Source organism: Pezoporus wallicus, unplaced genomic scaffold (genome assembly GCF_028554395.1).
Source record: "Pezoporus wallicus isolate ANWC-B61680 ecotype Strahan unplaced genomic scaffold, APGP_CSIRO_Pwel_v1 contig_818, whole genome shotgun sequence".
Lineage (NCBI taxonomy): Eukaryota > Metazoa > Chordata > Aves > Psittaciformes > Psittacidae > Pezoporus > Pezoporus wallicus.
The window spans coordinates 222,419-242,274 of NW_026636248.1; the positions used below are offsets into that span (position 1 = coordinate 222,419).

The 19,856-nt window shown below is 42.9% G+C and overlaps 1 long non-coding RNA gene across 2 annotated transcripts in view; it reads left to right on the forward strand.

Annotated features, from left to right (window-relative positions):
- Positions 1 to 19,856, forward strand: part of LOC130593836 (uncharacterized) — a 45,645-nt gene that overhangs the window by 11,897 nt on the left and 13,892 nt on the right. For both annotated transcript variants that reach the window (XR_008970894.1, XR_008970893.1), the window contains exons 2-3: positions 9,826 to 9,927; positions 14,647 to 14,858. This is a non-coding gene — a long non-coding RNA (uncharacterized LOC130593836). The remainder of the gene's footprint in view (positions 1 to 9,825; positions 9,928 to 14,646; positions 14,859 to 19,856) is intronic.

Here is a 19,856-nt window from a genome sequence, read left to right on the forward strand (position 1 = left end):
CTCTTTTCTAATCTAAATTAGTCCACCTTCAGCACCTAACCACCTAGCTATATCTAGAGACAGTTTTTTCTTATTAGTCATCTCTTTACTTTCAGGTGCTAGTGGAAGAATATAAAATCTCCTCTTTGACAAAATAAATCGATTTAGCTTCTTTTGTCTCTCTTTAGATGGCCAGTTCAACCTATGCCTGCGCTGCTCAACCATTCTCTGTTCTCTGCCCATCTGTCAACAACCTTTTAAAATCGTAAACACCAGGCTCAGTATTTCAGAAATGGTCTCATTAATGCTGTACACATGGAAATACCACCTCCTTGACCTTTACTCAGCAATCTGCTCTAATCCGAGACAGTAGCATTTGCTTTCAGGTATATTGTATCACACAGGGAGCACATGTTTAGCTGGTTATCCATTATCAAGAAGCCTGAGTCGCTGGTTTCCAAAATACAATCTCCCAGTCAAATGGCATGCCTCTAAAAGTACACTTTTGGCCTGTGAGTACCTTGAATTTGGCTGAAGATTTAAATACATGGGTTTTTGGGGGGATGAAATCAATTTAACAGATAATTCAGAAGACCCTGAAGAACACTTCCGTCCTTGACATTAGCCTTTATTCCTTCATCGATGGTTGCATCATTGTCTTTGCTTAATGAAATATGACATGTGCTCTCACATTAAAAAAGAAGTAACTAAATAGCCCTGATCCTAAGAATGAGCCTTTGGTATATCTGTCAGGAACATTGATTCTGAATGCTTCCTCATTTATAATCACTTCAGCAAGTGTGAACATTAGCCATATTGCAAATCATTTAATGTCTTTAATTAGTGTTATATATTTATAGCTTTGGTTTTTACTCAGAACATTATATGGAACAAAATCATATGCCTTATAGAAATTTTGGTAGAGGTATGTTTAAGTAGATTACCTTTACTTATAAACCATTACTTCTACCAACCAAACAGGTAGCGTTCAAAAAAATTACTTTGCAATTATTTGACAGAGAGTTTTCATAAAACTGTACTGATTACCATGAATTGTGTCATCTTCTTCTAACCCCTTACTAACTTCAACTCCATTATCAGCCTTCCTGTGATTTGCCCTAGAATTTATCAGATTACCACCTGCTTTTGAGTCATCCTTCTCATCTTTTCCTTATTTGATCCAACTTTCTGGTTTGGGCTTCAACATCTTGACAACTGACTTCATTCTTTTCCAGTTCTTGGTGCTAAAATATAACGAAGTCAGGTGCAATAAATGAGAACACACTTTTGCTCAGACTACAGTAGTGAAAATAGTGATTTTGTCTTGGCCATTTTGATTTCCTCTACACATTGTCTCCTCTGCTGGGTTAGAAATACTACTACTACTACTACTACTACTGCTAATAATAATAATAATAATAGCATAGTTGTTTTCCAAAAAATTAAAATAGAAAACCAGATTAAAGCACTCAAAATGTTCACCTTTGCTCTTATTTTTGGTCAGGGGATGGAACCTGCTGTAAGAGGTGTAGGTGGAATCTGCTCTCACTGAGTTTACTTGAAGTGTTGCAACTCCATCAGTTCAAACCATGTCATTTGTTAAGTTTTGTGCACCACCTAAGACAAAACACAATCTGACAGACCCCTTCACCAATGCGGAGGTGCACACGACCAGCAAGTAATGAGGATAACAGTACAGCCTTCCTTCAGCACCTTCTTTCCCTGAGAGGAGCTATGTGTTTACTCAAGCAAGGAAAAGTGGCAGAAGCATTATGGAAAAAAAACAGCTCTCCTTTCTAAGCATCTCAACTCTTGATTCCTTTGGTTCATGCAGGATAACTTTCTGTTGCATTCACTATGCAAAGGCAGCCACTGAAGGTGGAAGAAAGGGATGACTGACCTTCAGGAGATGTCAATTTCTGCATGGTACATCTCTGGGCATCATCATTACTCTGGGTCTTCCCAGCTCGCGCTATTTAAAGAAGGCATAAAGCTGTGATAATTTGAGATAAGCTGCCTGTGTAAAATGACAGTGAGCCACAGGGATACCCCAGCCTGGGCCCAGTAAAATAGACTACTAAAAACCAGTACCCCAAATTCCAGACTGGAGTCTGTTGCTGTTTCTAGTTACATAAATGGTAACACAATTTATCAATTCACATGCCAGTTAGCACTGCTACCTCACACTAACTCACTGCTAAATGCCTGTAACAGAAGCTCAGGTGACCTTCCAAATCCAGGTGGAAGGTTTTAAGAACTGAATTATTACTTACATACCATGGGAAAGTAATTGATACTCTGAAGTGTCTTTGACTAATGTACTTTGTCTAACATTTCATCTGCTCCAAAATTGTGTCCAATTTATCACTTCTGGCAAGAAACAGGATCACTTGTGTGGCAAGCTTTAGTGATTAAGATTGAAAACAATTTGTACAATGTTATTGCCACCTGTATTAAAGAAGGAACAGCTGCTACTCCTCACAAAAACTTTGAAGGGTAAAGATAGATGGCTAGAAAGCTGCATGCACATTTGTGTGGGAAGCATGAGGAAGGGAAAACACTGGCAAGACCCACGCTATAAGCACATCTGGGCTCAGAGAACAGACATCCACTATTAAAGGAATGGCTCCCTGATGCTCAGCTTTGAAAGTGGAACAAATATTTAGTGCTGGCTCTGAATTTTCCAGCTTTCGAGTTTAAAACAACATGAAACAGACTTTGCAGCATGGAGCCATTCCACACCGATTTGCTCATTGGGTTTATCTTATGGGGCTATTCTGGGGATGGCCAGCCTTCAAGAGGTGATCCACTATGCCTTGGCTGGCTCCAGAGTCAAGCCACCAAAGATCAGCTCAAGGTTTCTAGGGGCCCTGGCAGCACTTGGTTTAAGCTCCATTTTCTTGATTATGGCAATACATGGTAAGTGTTAAGGACTTCCTTGAATTAAACAGAAGATACCAGGGATGTGACACAAGATGATTAAGGGGCTTTTGGGATGAAGTCTTGTGCAAAAACTTGGTTTCTTCCTTTTCATTGGGGATATGCTTCCTCTCCCACAACATGCCCTGGTGTTTGCCTTTGATGAACCCTCTCATGCCCAGCAGGAAGGGCAACAGCTACTGCAACAGGAGAGTGGCTCAAGTGCAAGGGAAACCATGCACTGGGCTAAGTTGGCTGACATAAAGCATGCTTATCAACAAGCAGCAGGCACCCTGATCTCTTTGGTCAGCCTTTTTTCCTCAATTCAGGAAAGGGCATGGATCATTCTTCCATCCCTCTCTTCAGTGTGACACAAGAGGGTCTGTGGCACAGAATGGGCCTCCCATTGCTGCAGGGAGGTCTCTTCTTCCTTCCTGTAGGGTGAGGATTTCAGAACAGGCTGAAGGGAGAAACGGACACTAGAAGACAGGAGTGGAGCTAGGACTGGGGTGGAGCTCAAACCACCTCATGTTTTCATTTTGTCCAGTATCCATGTACATGCTCACATGTTCAACGGCAAACCGGCCCAGACTTCTCCGTACTCCCCTGCTCAGAGACAACATACCTTTTTCTTTATTAGTGCTGCCTGGAAAACATCAGAGAGAAAGCAGATACCCATAATGTCGTGTGGAAAAGGCCTCTGGTTTGCCTGATTTCATTAAGAGACAGACTGGGTCAGATTTCCTGTCCTTCTTGAAGAGTATTTGCAAGGTTATCTATTGTGGAAGACACAGCTTTTACTACTGAATTCATAATAAACTGGACTGGAAACAATCCTCCTACATGGGCAAAAATGTTTGAGACTTTGAGAGAATTGTTCCAAAGAAAAATCTAAGTTTACAAAAAATTAAAATCCAAACCACATTTATCCCTTCTTTCCCCTATTTTGTTAGCTTTGAGCACTTCAAAATATGTTGATTTTTTTCTTGTTTCAGGGTTCGTATAACTAAGTCAAGTGTTAAAATGATTTTGAGCTGTAGTTTTAGTTTTGAGCTAGTTCTTTACCCCAGAAATATCAAAACAGGGAATTTAAATTTAAAAAAAAAATCTGATTTTTTTTACACCTAAGTCTCTTATAATTATTAATTCTCATGAAAAGGGTTAGTTTTAGACAAGGTAGGATTTTGTTTTGCTACCGAAGTGTAACATGACATTCCCAAACAACTTATCTCTAACAAGGCAGTCAAATGCCTTGTGTTCGTGTCCCAGGGAAACTGTTTTGTAAATTGAAAGTTACTGCTATTGCAAAAGCAGGAAGAAACTCTTCTGACCTCTGCAGCTTCCACTCTTAGAAAAGCGCGTTCACAGTGCCATCAAAAAAACTGACCTATTGAAATACTCCTTTGAATGTACAATCTCCTCCTCTGTCATCCATCCAACAAAAAAAATGCTTATATGCAACAAGGAGTTTGTGACCACTGGCAAATAGAAGCAGATGATACAGTGAAACTGCTTTCTGATTGCCCCTGCAAGCATCTGAGTGCTACCAGGGCCACCAGAAGGTTCCAGATCCCAATCTTGTCCAGTGTTAATCACTTAGCACATTCCAAAACTGTGCTATCTGAAGAAGAGCAAATCCATGTCCTCTCTGCCAAGGTTTGGATCTGCTGCCAGATTTGACAGAGCTGTCACAAGTAGTGGGATTCACTCTTCTTAAGGCAGACAGACCCAGGGGACCAACTCGGGGAAGAATTAACCGGTGGTATTTTAGACTGACTTCCCATTTGTTGCATGTAAGAACAATCACACATTTCTATGGATGTGGCCAGGGAAGCTGATATAAGCAGACTGCCACCATTTCATTTGCTACTGACTTTTTCCTCTGAAATCAGTCTCGGCTACAACTGAACACAGGGCAGTATCTCTGGAAGAGGGAAACCCCAACTCTCCACAGTGCTCCAACAGGCAACTCATCCACTGAACTATGTGCAATGAAGACATGACACCCTGTCCAAGGTTCTGTCCAAATTAGTTCTCCACAGTTGTATTGTAATGAATTACCAGATTTATCTGTAGCCATGAACCACAGCACATGAAATAATTCTTCCATACACAATTTACTGTTCAGATTGAGTCCAAATTGCCCAGAGATCAGAGTAACGGGTACAACAGCTCTTATGCCCACTCCTGAAATAACGTGTCTGTGTGCAGTCCTGAACACACCAGTTGAAAGGGATGGTCCTTCCCAACAAGAGGAGCTGCGGACATCCAGCTCTTGATCATTGCTATGTGGCATACCACTGGACTGAGCCCTCGAGACTGCATACTGCCACACGCCAACATAAATGTGAAGTAGGCTTATGGACCTGGCAAGGGAAATACTCTGGTTTGATTATTGGACTCTTTGAGTAATTACAGATTTGCACTGCTGTGGGCAAAAGCATTCCCAGCTACTCTTAAGAGCTGAATTCCTCTGAAGCAGGCCCAAGTCAAGGTGGTGCATTAGTTCCTCATACCATCTCCTGGAGGTGGTACACTCTGCAGCGGAGCTGCTGGAGCATGAAAGCCTTGAGAATTGCTTTTGTACATGAGAAAACTGTGAATACCAGGGTTATTTGCCTAGGTTGCTCAGCCACCTAAACAAGCCATGTTTCGTTATGGCACAGGCTGCCCTGTTTGCCTGCTGGTGGGCATTTGGCCTGTGTGCTGCCTTGTGTTCACCTCACCGTCTTCGCTGTGAGCTCATCTCACCCCTGAGCCAGCAAATTCCAGGCGAGCCTCCTGTGCAACAGTGCAGACCTTGCTACAAACAAGTGTTTTTCATTATTGTTGTTTAAGGAAAATGATTTCCAGAACTTTGAAAAAAGAACACAACAAAAACCACCAACCCCCCCTTATATATATATATATACATATATAAATACACACAAATTTCTGTGGGAGGCTTGGTGAACTTTGAGAAATATTTGTTACCAAGTGGTATGCCCTTCTTTTTGTCAGCAAGCCCAACACAGACATTTGGGCTTGGATGACCGTGTAACTGGTATGCTAGTGAGATGTTTATGTAGGAATGTAACTTGCTGTGATTGGGGGAATTAAAAACCCACAAAAGCAAAAACACAAAACAAAAATAAATGGCTTAAAATGTCACAGGTATTTTCATATTTATCCCAGTGCTGAAACCACTTTGGCAAATTTTAAAATTCTGATTATTTGATAGGGTTGAAAGTAAGCCAGGGGAAATTAGGATGAAGTGAATGAACTGTTATTTCTGAAGAAGACCTGGATTATTGCTGAGAGGAAAACATACTCACCTCCAACCACCATACACACATCTCATAACACAGAAATGGATGAGGTTCTATTTCTAGGGCTTCAAATGAGTAACTGACAACTGACACTTAACTATGCACATTTAAGCATGTGTCCTTCTTAGGTAACTCCTGCCTTTTACATAAACACATTTGGTTTCAATAAAAAGATATGACTGGGGGTTTTTAATTGGATTTTTTCATTTTTTCAACAGGAGAGTCCAAACTAGTCCTTTGTCTGCAATTACCATCCTGACAGCTCAAACCATAGCTAACTTCATTAGCAGTCATTCATCTCATGAGGCATGTCACTAATAAACTACTGTCACCTTGGATGCAAGTCCCTTCCACTAATGTTACAGTTTTTCAGATAGTCCAGCAAGACTCATAACTTCATATGGAAAATCAAGCACAGCAGCAGAGGGAACCAGAATATTTCTGCAAGCCTGCAGGTATAGGAGCATTTGGTCAAAGGCAGCTACTCCACTCCTAGCACTCCTAGTGTTTGGAAGATGGACTTTGCTGGTCAGACACTTGTATAACCCATATAACTTGTATAATGCCCACTATGGCAGGCATTTATGTGCAAAGCAGAGATGATGAATATCTTGGCCAAATAAGTTACAGATGAAAAACCTGCTGGCTTGCTCATGTTCAGATTTAGAGCAGCTCTACAGACTGAGACTTCATTTGCCTAGTTGGTCCAAAAGGCCCAGTTTAGTAGAGAGCTAGAGCAATTACTCACAAGTTTGCATAAAACAAAACTCAGGAGGTTGTGTTCCTCCTTGTACTCTATAGCTCAGCTGCAAAGCTAGGAAACCAGTTCTGTTTCTCTGTTTCACTTGATCACCCATGCTTTAACTGTTGTGAACATGCTTAAACCACCTAGTTGTAAAGTCCTGTGGGAAAAGGAGGGAGGGAGGGAAAACTCCTCTGGTCTGCTTTCAGCTCTTCAATATTAACCAGCTGCAAGTCTAGCCTCTTCATTCACCAGTGCCCTGGCCCTCAGGCCAGAGTCACAGAGAAAGTCAACACTGACAATGCAAAACCAGTATAGCCATGCTGAGGTTCCCAGTTCACCTTACATGGCAAAGGGAATGCAGGCACCAAATGTAAAAGCTGTCTGCAAACCAAGTGATGAGATTAATCATTAGCTTGCCAACTATGGCAGTTTCTACACTTCTTTATAGTTCTAATTTCATGTTATTTTCCCTAGAAAGTTTATATTAGACAAGACCACTACCCATCCCAGCATCTTACAACAAAACTATTAACTAGATTATCTGTCCTCCTCCTTGTCAAGTCCAAGTGACATTTACAACTACTAATTCAATGAGCTGATGCATCATGCTGAAAAAGAATTACAAGTTACAATGAACTTTCAATCACAATTGTAAAAATAGTCCTGGAAGCCGTGCAATTGCCAATTACTCATCCGAAGCCATAATAAATTTAAACTTGGATACTCTGCGATGGTTTTGTTCATTTTTCATATATGCTTTGTTTAGAGTATGGACTTAAGCAGCCAAGAAATCCCAAGAAAGTGGGAGAAGACAAATAAAAACAAGAATTAGGAAAAGGTGAAGTCATAATATGGGCAGTAAATGGACTAAGAGATCCACAGGAGTGTAAGAACATAAAGCTTTTAAGGTAGGATGAGGAACTGGATCTCAGTGATATGCCCTAACACATGAATTCTGAGCGGGGATGACAAAGTGGGTGCCTCAGAGCTGGGGAAGAGGGCTGCATAAAAATTATTCTACCTCCCATAACACGTGTGAGGCTGCAAACTGGGGAGAGAGGATAGTGCTGCTTCTTTTGTCATCTCTGCCATGGTGGCAGATGCTTGTGACAGAGGGGTTGGGCACACCAGCATAGCAACATCATCACCTGCAACTAGACCTAGGAGGAATTGTAAGTCATGTCTCAAACTTGGGAGGAGACAGTGTGTAAATTTAAAGCATTTGATGTTTACCTTACCTTAACTCAGACCAGCTTACTCATAATGGTTAACAGAAGGAGGGGGTGGGTGGGAAAAGGGACTTCCTTCTAGCATTAGCTTTGAAGCTAGAGCTACTGACCTGTAACCTTTTCTCCTGCTTTCATCACAGCATACATCAAGCATAAGCTAGTGTACAGTCAAGCAGAAGATCACAGCTGCAGTTCTGGGTTATGTTCACATCAACAACAGCAGTTTGTGATGATGACGTCCTCAAGGATCCTGTCCATATGCCATGGGTGCCAGTCAGAGTGTTCTCATCCCCCTTACAAATGCGTGGGCTTGCACTGGGTGGAACACCATCCTCCCAACAGCTGCCCAGGCAGAACCCAACGAGTACCTGCAGCTGCTCTGCACTGCCACGTCAACCTTTATTGTTCATTTATTGCCTGGACCAAGCTGGTCCCTGATAAATTGAGTTTGTGAGCCAGAGACTGCAGAAGGATACAGGCTGATGCCTGCCTGCTCACTGGCGTATACCAGGAGGGCTTCTGTTATGCTTATGGGAAAAGTGGGGCTCTGGGAGGCAGCTACAGGCATGTTTTACCTCCCCGAGCCTCTGCTCTGCTGCCTACAACTAATTCTTCACTCGAATTAGAACATGGCGACTCCTGCTGATATGCACTTTCAACAGGACAGCTAAAGCTTTTATCCTCCTTAGGCCTTCAACTACACTACTTTCTCTGCTTTTACATTAACTCATGTCTGCTTTGTCTGGGTTCATGAGACTCTTTATTACCTCCTGTTTCATATGACTTACCTTCTCCTACCCCTGTGCACAGTTAAAGACTTGGTGGGTGGCAAACGTTACACACACACACAATGGATAAGATAATGTGAGTCTGTAGGTCTGCCCAGGAGCAAGTACAAGGGCAATCAAGACTTCAGGGCCTTGGGATCTGTGGTTAAGGGATCAGGAGCACCGTTAGCATTCTCTATCGTTCCAGTTGCAGGGATTGGTGAGGGAAGAAACAGGAAGAGCTACTAGATCAACACCTAGCTCCGAGACCAGTGTCACCAGCAGAATTTTGGGATTTTTTGATAGTGGATCAGTTTACGTTGTACAAGGCCTGATGGTGATAGACAGGGTACCCCTGTCTCAAAGGGGGAAAAGGATCTTTGCACAGGAGTTAGCAGGGCTTACTGAGAGCTTTAAACTACACTTGAAGAGGGAAAGGTGTAAAAACAGGCTCACTAGAACACCTGCAAATGGTCATGTAAGAATTAGGGTTTCTCCCGGTGCAAAAGGTGGTGGAATCAATAGCCCAAATAAGTACATCTACACCAACGCACTCAGCACAGGCAGCAAACAGAAGGAGCTGGAAGGCACTGGGCAGCAGGAAAACTATGACACGGTGGCCATCACGGAAACATGCAGCTGTAGTGCTGCAACGAATGTCTGTAATCTCTTTAGAAAGGATAGGCAAGGAAGGAGAGGCAGGGGGGTAGTCCTGTATGCTATAGAGAGTGTTTTGATTGTCTAGAGCTTAATGATGGTGATGACAGGATTGACTTTATGTGTAAGAGTCAGGGGGAAGGCCAACAAGGCAGGTGGGAGCAATGTTTACTCCTCTCGGCTAAAACTACAGCAATAATCAGTCACTATTCCCTTTATAGTCCTCCTCTCAGACAGCTTCCAGCAGGTTTGCGGCCTGTTGCAGAGAAACGAAATGCAGCCCAGACCCCTGCTCCAAGCTCTGAAGGAGAAAGACCTCTGGGGTAATGCTCTTCAACCAGTTACCCTCCAGCTCACTTAATAGATTTGAGAGGTATTTATGTTTAAATGTGGTAGTTAAAGCTGCAGTTAAGTAGCAGCCATCAGGTGAGGCCTGTCCTGTTCAGCCATGGCAGAAATAACTCTCAGTTCATGAACTGGGGCTGATTACAGGATCTGTGCCTATAGTTTGACCCCAAAGGTAGGTCATCAACCTACCAGGCATGTGAACACCTTCAAGCAGGATTTTCCAAGTGAGAAGCATCAGGCAATTCTCACTGCAGGTTCCTTGGTAATTTGGGTACATTCTCTGTAGTACCTCTGCAATCTCTCAGCTCACATACACTTTCTGAACAGAGAAACCAGTCACCCGTTAATCAAGGTTTATACCTCAGCCACTTATCCTGGCTCTTCATTAACTTCTCTCAGCTCTCGCCACCCCTACTAATACGTCCCATTAACGCATCTAGCCAGAACTCTTTCAAACAGCTCCACCATAAACAGAGCAGGTTAGTTATTTCCAGCAACAAGTGACTATTTTCTGGGGTCCTGAAAATCCTGCCATTAAGAGTTGTCAAAGATGAAACCCTCCTGTGATGCAATGTTGGGGACTCTGTTCCCAATGCCACCACAGATCTTCTGCCCAGCTCTCATACAAGTCACCTCACGTCCTCATACCAGTGCTTGCTGTCTCACTGTGACCTGCTCAGGTCACAAGGACTGCCTGTGCAGTCTGTCCCTCGGGCTGTTCTCTTAATTAGAAACTAATAACTCCCTGCAGCACTTCATTCAGCACAGAGAGTTCTAGAAGAGCAGATACCTGAAAGAGCAACTTTTGAAATAGAGTGGTGAAAATAATACAGGAAATAAAAGGGGAATTCAGTGTCAAGCAATAAATAATATGTTTGTGGAGTAAAGGCACAGAGTGTTTGTTCATTACGAAGCAAGAAAAGGGGAAATTCCTTATGGCAGATCTGGAAGGCATATGGGTTGTACCTTATTTTCTTTCCTCAGTGCTATGAAAGGGTACAAAGTAAAATCATGCAGTATACAGAGCAGCAGTTAGCCCTTTCAGTACAATGTTGTCCTTCTTTAGAGGAGCTTGGCTTAAGATTTTATGTTTGCCTTTCTTCTTTAAACACAGCTGACAAGGAGTTCTTTAGTGTTTTTACTTTTAAAAGGATTTTAAATGGATTTGTCTTTCCATCATTTTCTAGTACTATGATTTACCCTGGTAAACCACATGACTCATAGAAGAGTAAATTTGCTTTTGGCACTGTTTGGCAAACAAATGTTTTCTGTATGCCCCAGACTGCACAACTGAAATGAATGTATTAATTGAAATGTAAGGGTAATAATCCCAAATCACTTGTTTGAGAAACCCTTTTACTTCTGGAGTGCTATTTGGTTGCCTAAGCTATGAAGTCAAGTGTTGGCTGAAAGCTCAAGCATCCTGCAGCCTTTGGTTCATGGAATTTAGCACAAGGTTACTGCTGCTTAACATGAAAGCAAGTAATGCAACCCCCTTCAAGATTCTCAGGAGTAAGCAAAAGTGGTGAATGCTGTAGGCATTTCATATGCAGGTTTCATACCTCATTCTTGGGCAGTACCAACAGATGAAATAACAGGCCAACAGACTTCAGACTCTCACTTGATGCCCTTAGCAAAACACCATCCTTCTTTACACTGTTGTACAGATCCCTCAGCTAGCAATTTCTCACAGCTGTATCTTTCTTCCTGGGCTGAGTACACACCAGCAGGTCAGCAATGCATCTCAGGAAGGCAGGAGCGTTGCTTGGATCGAATACCTTCCCTGTCCTGGATACTTGAGAGCCTTCACTTCAGAAATAGCTCAAACAGCCTGAATGACAGTCTCGCTTCACAAGCAAAGGAATTGACATTGGCGTTACTGCAATGGCATAACTGCACCCTACAGCTATGCTTACAAGATTCCCACACCTGAACTAGCCCCATCAGTGTTAGCACATCTCCCAGGTCACAGGAAAGATGCATGTTCAGCAGGAACAAGAAATGTTGCATGAGCTTCTTTGACTGCCCTTCCTCAAGGTCGGATCTTGCAGAAGAAAAATCGGCCTGGTGGGAAGACAAGGAGGAAAATAACATTCTTGCCCTCAGCTCTGAGAGGAAAGACCACAAGCAGTACGTGGCTCACACGACAGGGGCTGGAGGAGGAAGATGAGAGCAAAAGAGATTGCCAAAGCTTCTACAAAAACAGAGTCCAGAGAGATGAATTAAGCAAGGCCAACACCAGCAGCTCTGCAGCAAGGCAGAACATAGCGCTTTCATGAAGAGTTCCCCTGTAGCTGTCACCCACCTGGCCAAACTCTTTGGCCCAATGTCTGATCACAGTTCTGGATGCATATTGAGTGTATGCACAGGGAATGGTACAAGTCATCTCTGACCCTTTCATCCATCAAGACCAGTTGCAGCAAGTCCAGAGGAGGGCCACAAAGATGGTCAGAGGTCTGGAGCACTTCCCGTATGAAGACAGGCTGAGAGAGCTGGGGTTGTTCAGCCTGGAGAAGAGAAGGCTCTGGGGAAACCTCATAGAAGCCTTCCAGTATCTGAAGGGGGCCTACAAAAAAATCAGGAGAGGGACTTGTTACAAGGGCATGTAGTGACAGGACAAGGAGGAATGGCTTTAAACTAGAAGAGGGTAGATGTAGATTAGATATTAGGGAGTTCCTCCCTCTGAGGGTGGTGAGACACTGGAACAGGTTGCCCAGAGAAGCTGTGGCTGCCCCATCCCTGGCAGTGTTCAAGGCCAGGTTGGACAGGGCTTTGAGCAACCTGATCTAGTGGAAGGTGTCCCTGTCCATGGCAGGGGGTTGGAACTGAATGATCTTTAAAGTCCCTTCCAACCCAACTTGAGCGGTGAGAAACTGGGTTCAACATACTGAACACCTTTTAGAAGTCTGGGAGGATAAACAAACAAGAAAACCAAACCCTACTTCACAACCAGAAACTGGCTGCTATTTGCACACAAAAATATAACTTCTTTTTCTCCCCTGGGAAGGGCTGCTTCTGTGCTTAACACCCAGACAGACAAGAAAAGCCCTTGCCAGGACATCGGTTTTCCTCATTTGCTGGGAGCAGAGAAAGGAGACTGCTGTGCAACCTTTACTAGCAGTCTCACCCTCAGCTGAAGGAACCTACAGCTTGCTCGGTGCCTTTGTTATAAATCTGTTTTGGTTGGGAAAGGGGGCAAATGCTAGTGCCATGATGTGAGCATATTCTAATGCAGCAGTTAATTCTGCCTTCTTTTATGAAGTTGTGCAGACAACACATTAATGCTGTCTAGAAGAATTTGGAGGCGGGGGGGGGGGGGGAAGGCATGCCTCTCTGCATGCTACCGAGAAGATAGTGAAAGCATTCTGAAGTTCAGAAACCACTGTCATACCCCAGAGACGCCCCTGACAAGTCCCATTCCTGACAACCGCTTTTCTGGAAGTACAAAGAGCGAAAGTTACTGAGCTCTTCAAAAAAAATAAGTAAATCTGCTCTATTTCCAAGGTTTCCTTCAGACTGACTCTCCTGGCAAGCGGAAAAGATCCCAAAGCCAAGTAACTTTACTCAAGCTCTAGCTCATCTTGCACGTCGCATGCTAGAAGGATTACGTTATGGCTTACTGCAGCCCTAGCCTGAGCCTGGCTAAAACTTCACACCTCAAACGTGTGGCATAAACTCTTTGCATATTCCTTTAACTCAGTTTTCTCACAAACTTGCTCAGCTATTTCCTGACTATGGGTTGTTTCTTTTCTTGCAGTTCAGGTCTTTCTTTGAAACATGAAGTGTCTCAGAAAATTCACATGGAGGCACTGGTTATGAGTGGAAAGACACCTATATACCTGAATGCTCAGGAGGCGAATGCCATGCATGATAGCAGGTTTTGTGTCTCTCATCAGGACAAGCACAGGGCCTCAGCAATGTTATGTTTCAGCTACTCAAGACAACAAGCAGGTTTAAAAAACAAACTAAAATGACCTCTGAAAGCAAAACTGGTCAGTTTAAATCCAGATTAATGATCTCCAGTGCAGAGATCAATCCTTTATTTTCTGTTTGCATAATCCACATGGTGGTCTGGCTCTAAGCACTGTCCCAGTATAGAGAGAAACAGAAATATTTTAAAGAAGACAAAGCTAGTCAAACTCATGAAATATTATATTTTCAATCTACAACTATGGATTGGTCGTGCTTTGGTTTACCAGCTGCTTTTCTCTAAGAGTTTGTTCAGTGAAGCCCACAAAGAAGCTGATTTTACCCTGGATGAGGTCTGTTGACCTTTGCAGCACAAAGCTGCAACATTAGGCTGCAGATGAACATGCTGCTGCAATAAGCATTCCAGAGCTATTGAACAACTTCGGATATCAGCCTTCCTGATAAATGCATTGGGAGCAGTAAAGTAAGGCCATGCAGCATGCACCCATTTATGATACCTGCCAAAATTCCTCAGCCCTTAAAAGGGATATAAAAGAAATGATGTTGCTGATTAAAAACACATACCACTGACAGTGGCAAAGTTATTTAATCATATTTTGGAGGGAATCAGAGTTTTAACCAGGGGTCTGTCTCATGCACCATCTGGAGAGGTGTGCAGGGAAACCCTGCACAGCGCAGAACTGTTTGAATTGGCAGAATGGTTAAGTAAAGGGAAAGACCTTTCTCCTCCTTTGTTCATCTGTTTCACTGACCTTTTCTTTCAGAGAAGAATTAAAAAAACAACTTGGATCTATGAAGAAATATCTGGAATAAGGAAATCCTGCAAGTGAAAAGAAGTCTTACAACTGGGAAAGGCAAAAAAACAGCCAGCGTAACCACAATGCTGGATTTTCTATGGAGATAACCATTGTCGACAAAGCTCCTGTGTTCCTTCGATTAACATACTGTAGGTGGAAGCCAAAAACACTGAATAATGGTAAGTTTCACTTTCTAGAAAGTCAAAAGCTGTTTTGATAGAAGCATAACTGCATTTCTCTTCTGTTCAGCAAGAAAATACTCTTTCTTATAGGCTGACTGAACACCCACGCTGTTCAGAAGTCAGGCAGAGCACTCCTTCTTAGGCTTGGTCACAACCAGTCTTAGTGCCAAAGCTAGCAAAAGCTGGTATCCTGGGTAGGGATAACGCTGCAAGTCTTGGCAGTAAATGCATCTTCACTAAACACACTGCCAGGAAGATTTTCTCCAGTGATGGAGAGGGAGGCTTAACTCTAGTAAATGATGTTTCAGAGACTGGTACAGCACAACGAGGTATAGAATCCATGTACAAAGATGTGAGCGACTTTGTCCATCTCTCCATTCAGGGAGCACTTTTGAAGACTGTGCTGATGACTTCTTATATTTAAAGGAAATTTCTGGATGTCAACGGGAAGAATTCAGCATCTCCTATAAACAACCTAAGACATTTTAGGAGGCCTTGTACCCCACAACTTTAAAACCTTCACGAGTTCCGCATTTCATGCTCCCCATTTGCTGGTCCACCGCACCATAGTTCCCATGCTATGTTGCCATGTGGGCAGCACTACAGGTAAGGCAACTAGGCTCAGGGCAAAGACAGTGAAAGACAAGGAGATAAGAATGCTAGTAACCTACATATTTATGAAGTATTTCTTCTATCAGCCTAATACGCAAATGTATAGGCATGTCTGTGCATTACGATGCACCTATTCTCCAGCGTTTGAAATCTAGATGGCCCTTGAGGCAAGAGTCATGCAGAACAAAGCACACGGCAACAATAACTCCATGCCATAACAAACATTTTATCAGTAATAAGACCAAATTGCGGCTGAACAAGCTTAATTTTGCTCCTTAGCTTTCCCCCACAAAGGACAGTCTTAGAACCTACATCCTTACACAGGTGATAGAAAAGATATTACATTTACGGTGTAATTAAGTAAATCATGTCAGCCTCCCAGAAATGAACCCATTTATAAATACCCTGGAGTCTTCCTATCTTGCATGCACCACTTGAACACTTGTTTAAGGTGCTGCCAGGGTGCCTGTCATCAGTAGGACAAGGTTGCCAGTAGAAACTTTGCAGCAAAAGCCTGCAGACAGGCTTGCTTATCTGCCTCTTCATCTCCAGCACCATATTCACCCTTAAGAAAACTATTTTAAAGGGAAACCACAATGCAATTTTGAAAGGGGCCTGCATTAAAGAAATCGAGTGAACTCGGAATCAATGATTTCATAAGCAACATAAAAGAAGATTTTTTCACTTCTTATTGCTTTGAGAAAAGAAGCCTAATGTAAGGTTGTTCTCTGGCTTGGTTTGATAGGGGACAGGAGGAATCTCAAAGTTTTCCTTGAAACCCCTTAAGATTCCAAATGCAATCTGCATCTCTTCATGTTTTTCAGTGATTCTTTTAACAGAATTCCTTTTCCAGAGACCATACTAGTTAAAGGATTACTACTTGTCCTTCACTACATTTACTTTCCTCATCTTTTACTGTTCTCACTGTAAATGAAAGTCATGGGTCTTTGTACCCCTCTTAAAGAAGATAAGTACATAAATTACCACCAAAAATATGCCCTGAGTAAGTCATGTCAGTTACACAATTAAGCATTTTCTCCTTCTCATGATGTGTTTTATTGAGGTATAAATCAGGACTACAAGGCAATCTTGCACAGACAGGAATTTTAGGGAGGGGGTGCAGATCCCCTGGGCTTGTCTGGAAAATGAGAAACACATTCATAGATGATACATCTCACTGTGTGCAAGATTCGCAGGAGCTACAGAGCACTCCGTCTAGACTGAGATTTAACTTTCTCATTTAAAACAAGTGAAATAGGACTGTGCTGGATGCAATTGCATAAAAACTTTCTGTGTTGGATTAAGGAGGGTTTTGCAAAGCCCAGTTACACTGAAGAAATTGTGCGGGCAGAATGGAGTGTTGCCAAATCACAGGGAGTAAGCAGGAGCTGGAAGGTAGCAAGCGAATCCCTATGTTTAGCAAGACTGCGCTTACTTTCTTCTGTTAAGCAAAAACTTTCCCTTCTTTCCTGCTACTAAAGGCAGGCAGATAGATGCTTATGGCAGACTTTGCTTTCTTCCAGTCAGGACTTAGCTGCAGACCTTTCTCATTTCTCTCTAGGAAAGTATAAACTGAGGCCAAATAAGAAACCTAGGCTTCCTTGCATCTGGAGCGTGCCTGGGAAGACACAGCAGGATTCAGATGCAGTTTTTTTCTTGCACTTAGGAACTAACCAAAACCACCACTATGTACTTGGGCCTAAGTGCCCAGATGGAAGAGAGAAGGGAAGTCTCTGCTTTGCAGTGCTGCCCAGCAGAGGTGAAGTACACATCTCATAACCCACCAAACAGAGGAACCAGATCACTACATTCTCAATTAGTTATTGGAAAGGGGGCAATCACATTTGTCTCAGTGTCCTCCCATGCAGACGTCCCCTCCCACTAGATCCCCAAACTCTGTATTTGGGATTCACACACGGAAGCACTAGTCCTTGGCTATCTTGCTAGTGCTACAGTGCTTTATTTCTCCAGACAGCTCTGCACCCAAAGATCTAGGGCACTAGTATCCACCTCACCTAACAATGACAATTAGCGTAGGTTGTTCTCCCCACAGTCAGTAGAACTGTATTACACTGAATAAGCCCTGGAGACAACTACCCCTCAACATCTCAGCTAGGCAGGATAAATTTCACCCGTCCTGAGAAATAAAATTTGTAGCTAACACTAGCACCTTCCAAACAACAGCCATCTAAGCTCTGCCCATGTATCTTTGTGCTTGGATGGCAATGGGGCAAAGGCAATGTTTTTTCCTCTGTGCACAACCCAACCTCTTTGGCAAAGCCACGCCCATGCCTGGATTCAGAGGAGCTGTGTAACCAAATTAAATTGTCCTCATTTTGAGGTACAAAGCACAGCTGAAACAAGCTGAAACACGTCTGCAGGCTCTGATGGCCCCCAAGGAAGTTATATTTGAATCAAGTACCTCCCTCTTGACGTGCAGAACCTTAAAGCACACAGCATTAATATTTTATCCTTATGAGCCTTCCAGCACTGCCAGCTCACATTACATTATTCTGGAGCACAAGACTAAGAAATACACATTGGTTTCTACAGTGCCCTTCCAGAACCTAGATTTTGCATGTATCTCAGGATCCTTTTATTTAGAGAAAGCTATACATTTCTTAGTCAGCCTTCCGTGCTTTATCTGCTTCTGCAGTTCAGGCAACAAAGTCAACCCACCTGGTTTGTGCAGGCGGCTGCAGCATCACATGCCCTTCCTGAGGATGTCCTTTCTCAATGTGTCATTGGGGATTTTCACTGCACACACCCCTGATGCTTTGCATTACAGTAAATTGAGCTGCTCTGTGACACTCATCCAGCAAATCATCCCACCCCTGACCTCCTGCACAAGATCCTTGGCTTCCAGTTGAACATGTACACCCTGCCTAATTGTTAGGGTTTCCAAACAATAGCTAATCACAGGCTCCCGTCAGCAACAGGTTCTGAATCAAGCTTCAGTAGTATCATCTGACCAAAGACTGGCAAGGGGGGAAGCCCCTTGCCAAGCCAGGAGGGAAACTGAGATTAGTAACTGCATTAAAACCCATGAAGATAAGGTGGGAGGGCTGGAAGAAGTCCACATAAAGAAGGTGAAAGCTGACAAGAGAGCACAGTACTTTTCAATCATTTATTTTGTTTTGAACTTTAAAGGTGCTGTAAAATGTATTTATACCCGATTCCTTAGTTTACAAGGAAAGCAAGTTGCCTTAAAGGTTTTAAAAGTGGCCTCAGCTGAGCAGCAGTTCTCCCAACCTGGATTCTGGGGATTACATCTCACCCCATGAATAATTCTTTCATTCATGGGGGCCATAGCGTTCCATTTATAACCTCTACCTCAAGTTGACATAGATGGTGTATTTTCCTCTCCATTAAAAGACAGGAAGATGAAGGCCTGAAGTAGCAGCTGCATGAAATATACTAAATTACACAAATGTTGTGCACAGAGCTTCAGGTTATTAAAAAATATCACAGAGAAACTTGGGTTTAGTGTCCAGTGAAGCAGTAAGAAAAAGAGCACCTCGTAATGAATCCTGAAATAAGATATTAAGCGCTTCAATTTTTCATAAAAAAAAACACTCCAAACTGGATTAGAAGTGAAGGCAGAAAATACACAAACTTGTAATATGGATAAAGGGCTTTGTATGCTTTCCATTTGTTTTCCATCTCCTGTACAAGTAGTTCATTGACACACATTGGCCATGGTTTACCTAAAGGAATCCTTGAAGATAGCCTGGCCTTGGGAGCAGCTCTTGCATTTGCTGTTCTTCAGTGCAGCAGAAAGGCTTCAGGGACAACTCGTAAGTGAGAAGCCCACTCCTTGACAATCCTCACACAACAGAGTAGCCTTAGGAGCTGCTGGCAGACAAATCAAAGAGTAGAAAAAAAGCCTAAGCCTGCTCTATTTTATTCCTGCATCCAACCCAGTAACTCCTAGAGTGCAGCCAGGTACAAGTTTTGAGCCAACTTAGTCCTCTCTCTTTTCCAAGTATGACAAAGGGCAAGTGAAGCACATCTCAAGCTCCAGCCTACTGGAGACTAATAAAAACCAGAGATACAGAGATTTAGCTGAAGTCTGGATTATGGGTTAATGCATCCTTAACCAAATTGAGAAGGCTTCACAGAGTTACAAGGATGAGTGCAGAAGGGAGAGCCTGGGGATGACATGTTCATCAGCTGCTGAGTAACCCAGTATTTTAGGGCTGCGCTGTTCCAGCTACAGTGATTCCTCATACAATCCTTAATATTAACTTGCCCAATTAAATACAGCCTCTGGTAATTATGTTTCACTGTTGTGTAGGGTTACTACAGTATGTATGTGAATCACAAGAAGCAGCCGAAGTAAACTCTCTTTGCAGCAATATATAGCAATTTTTGGATGGCCAT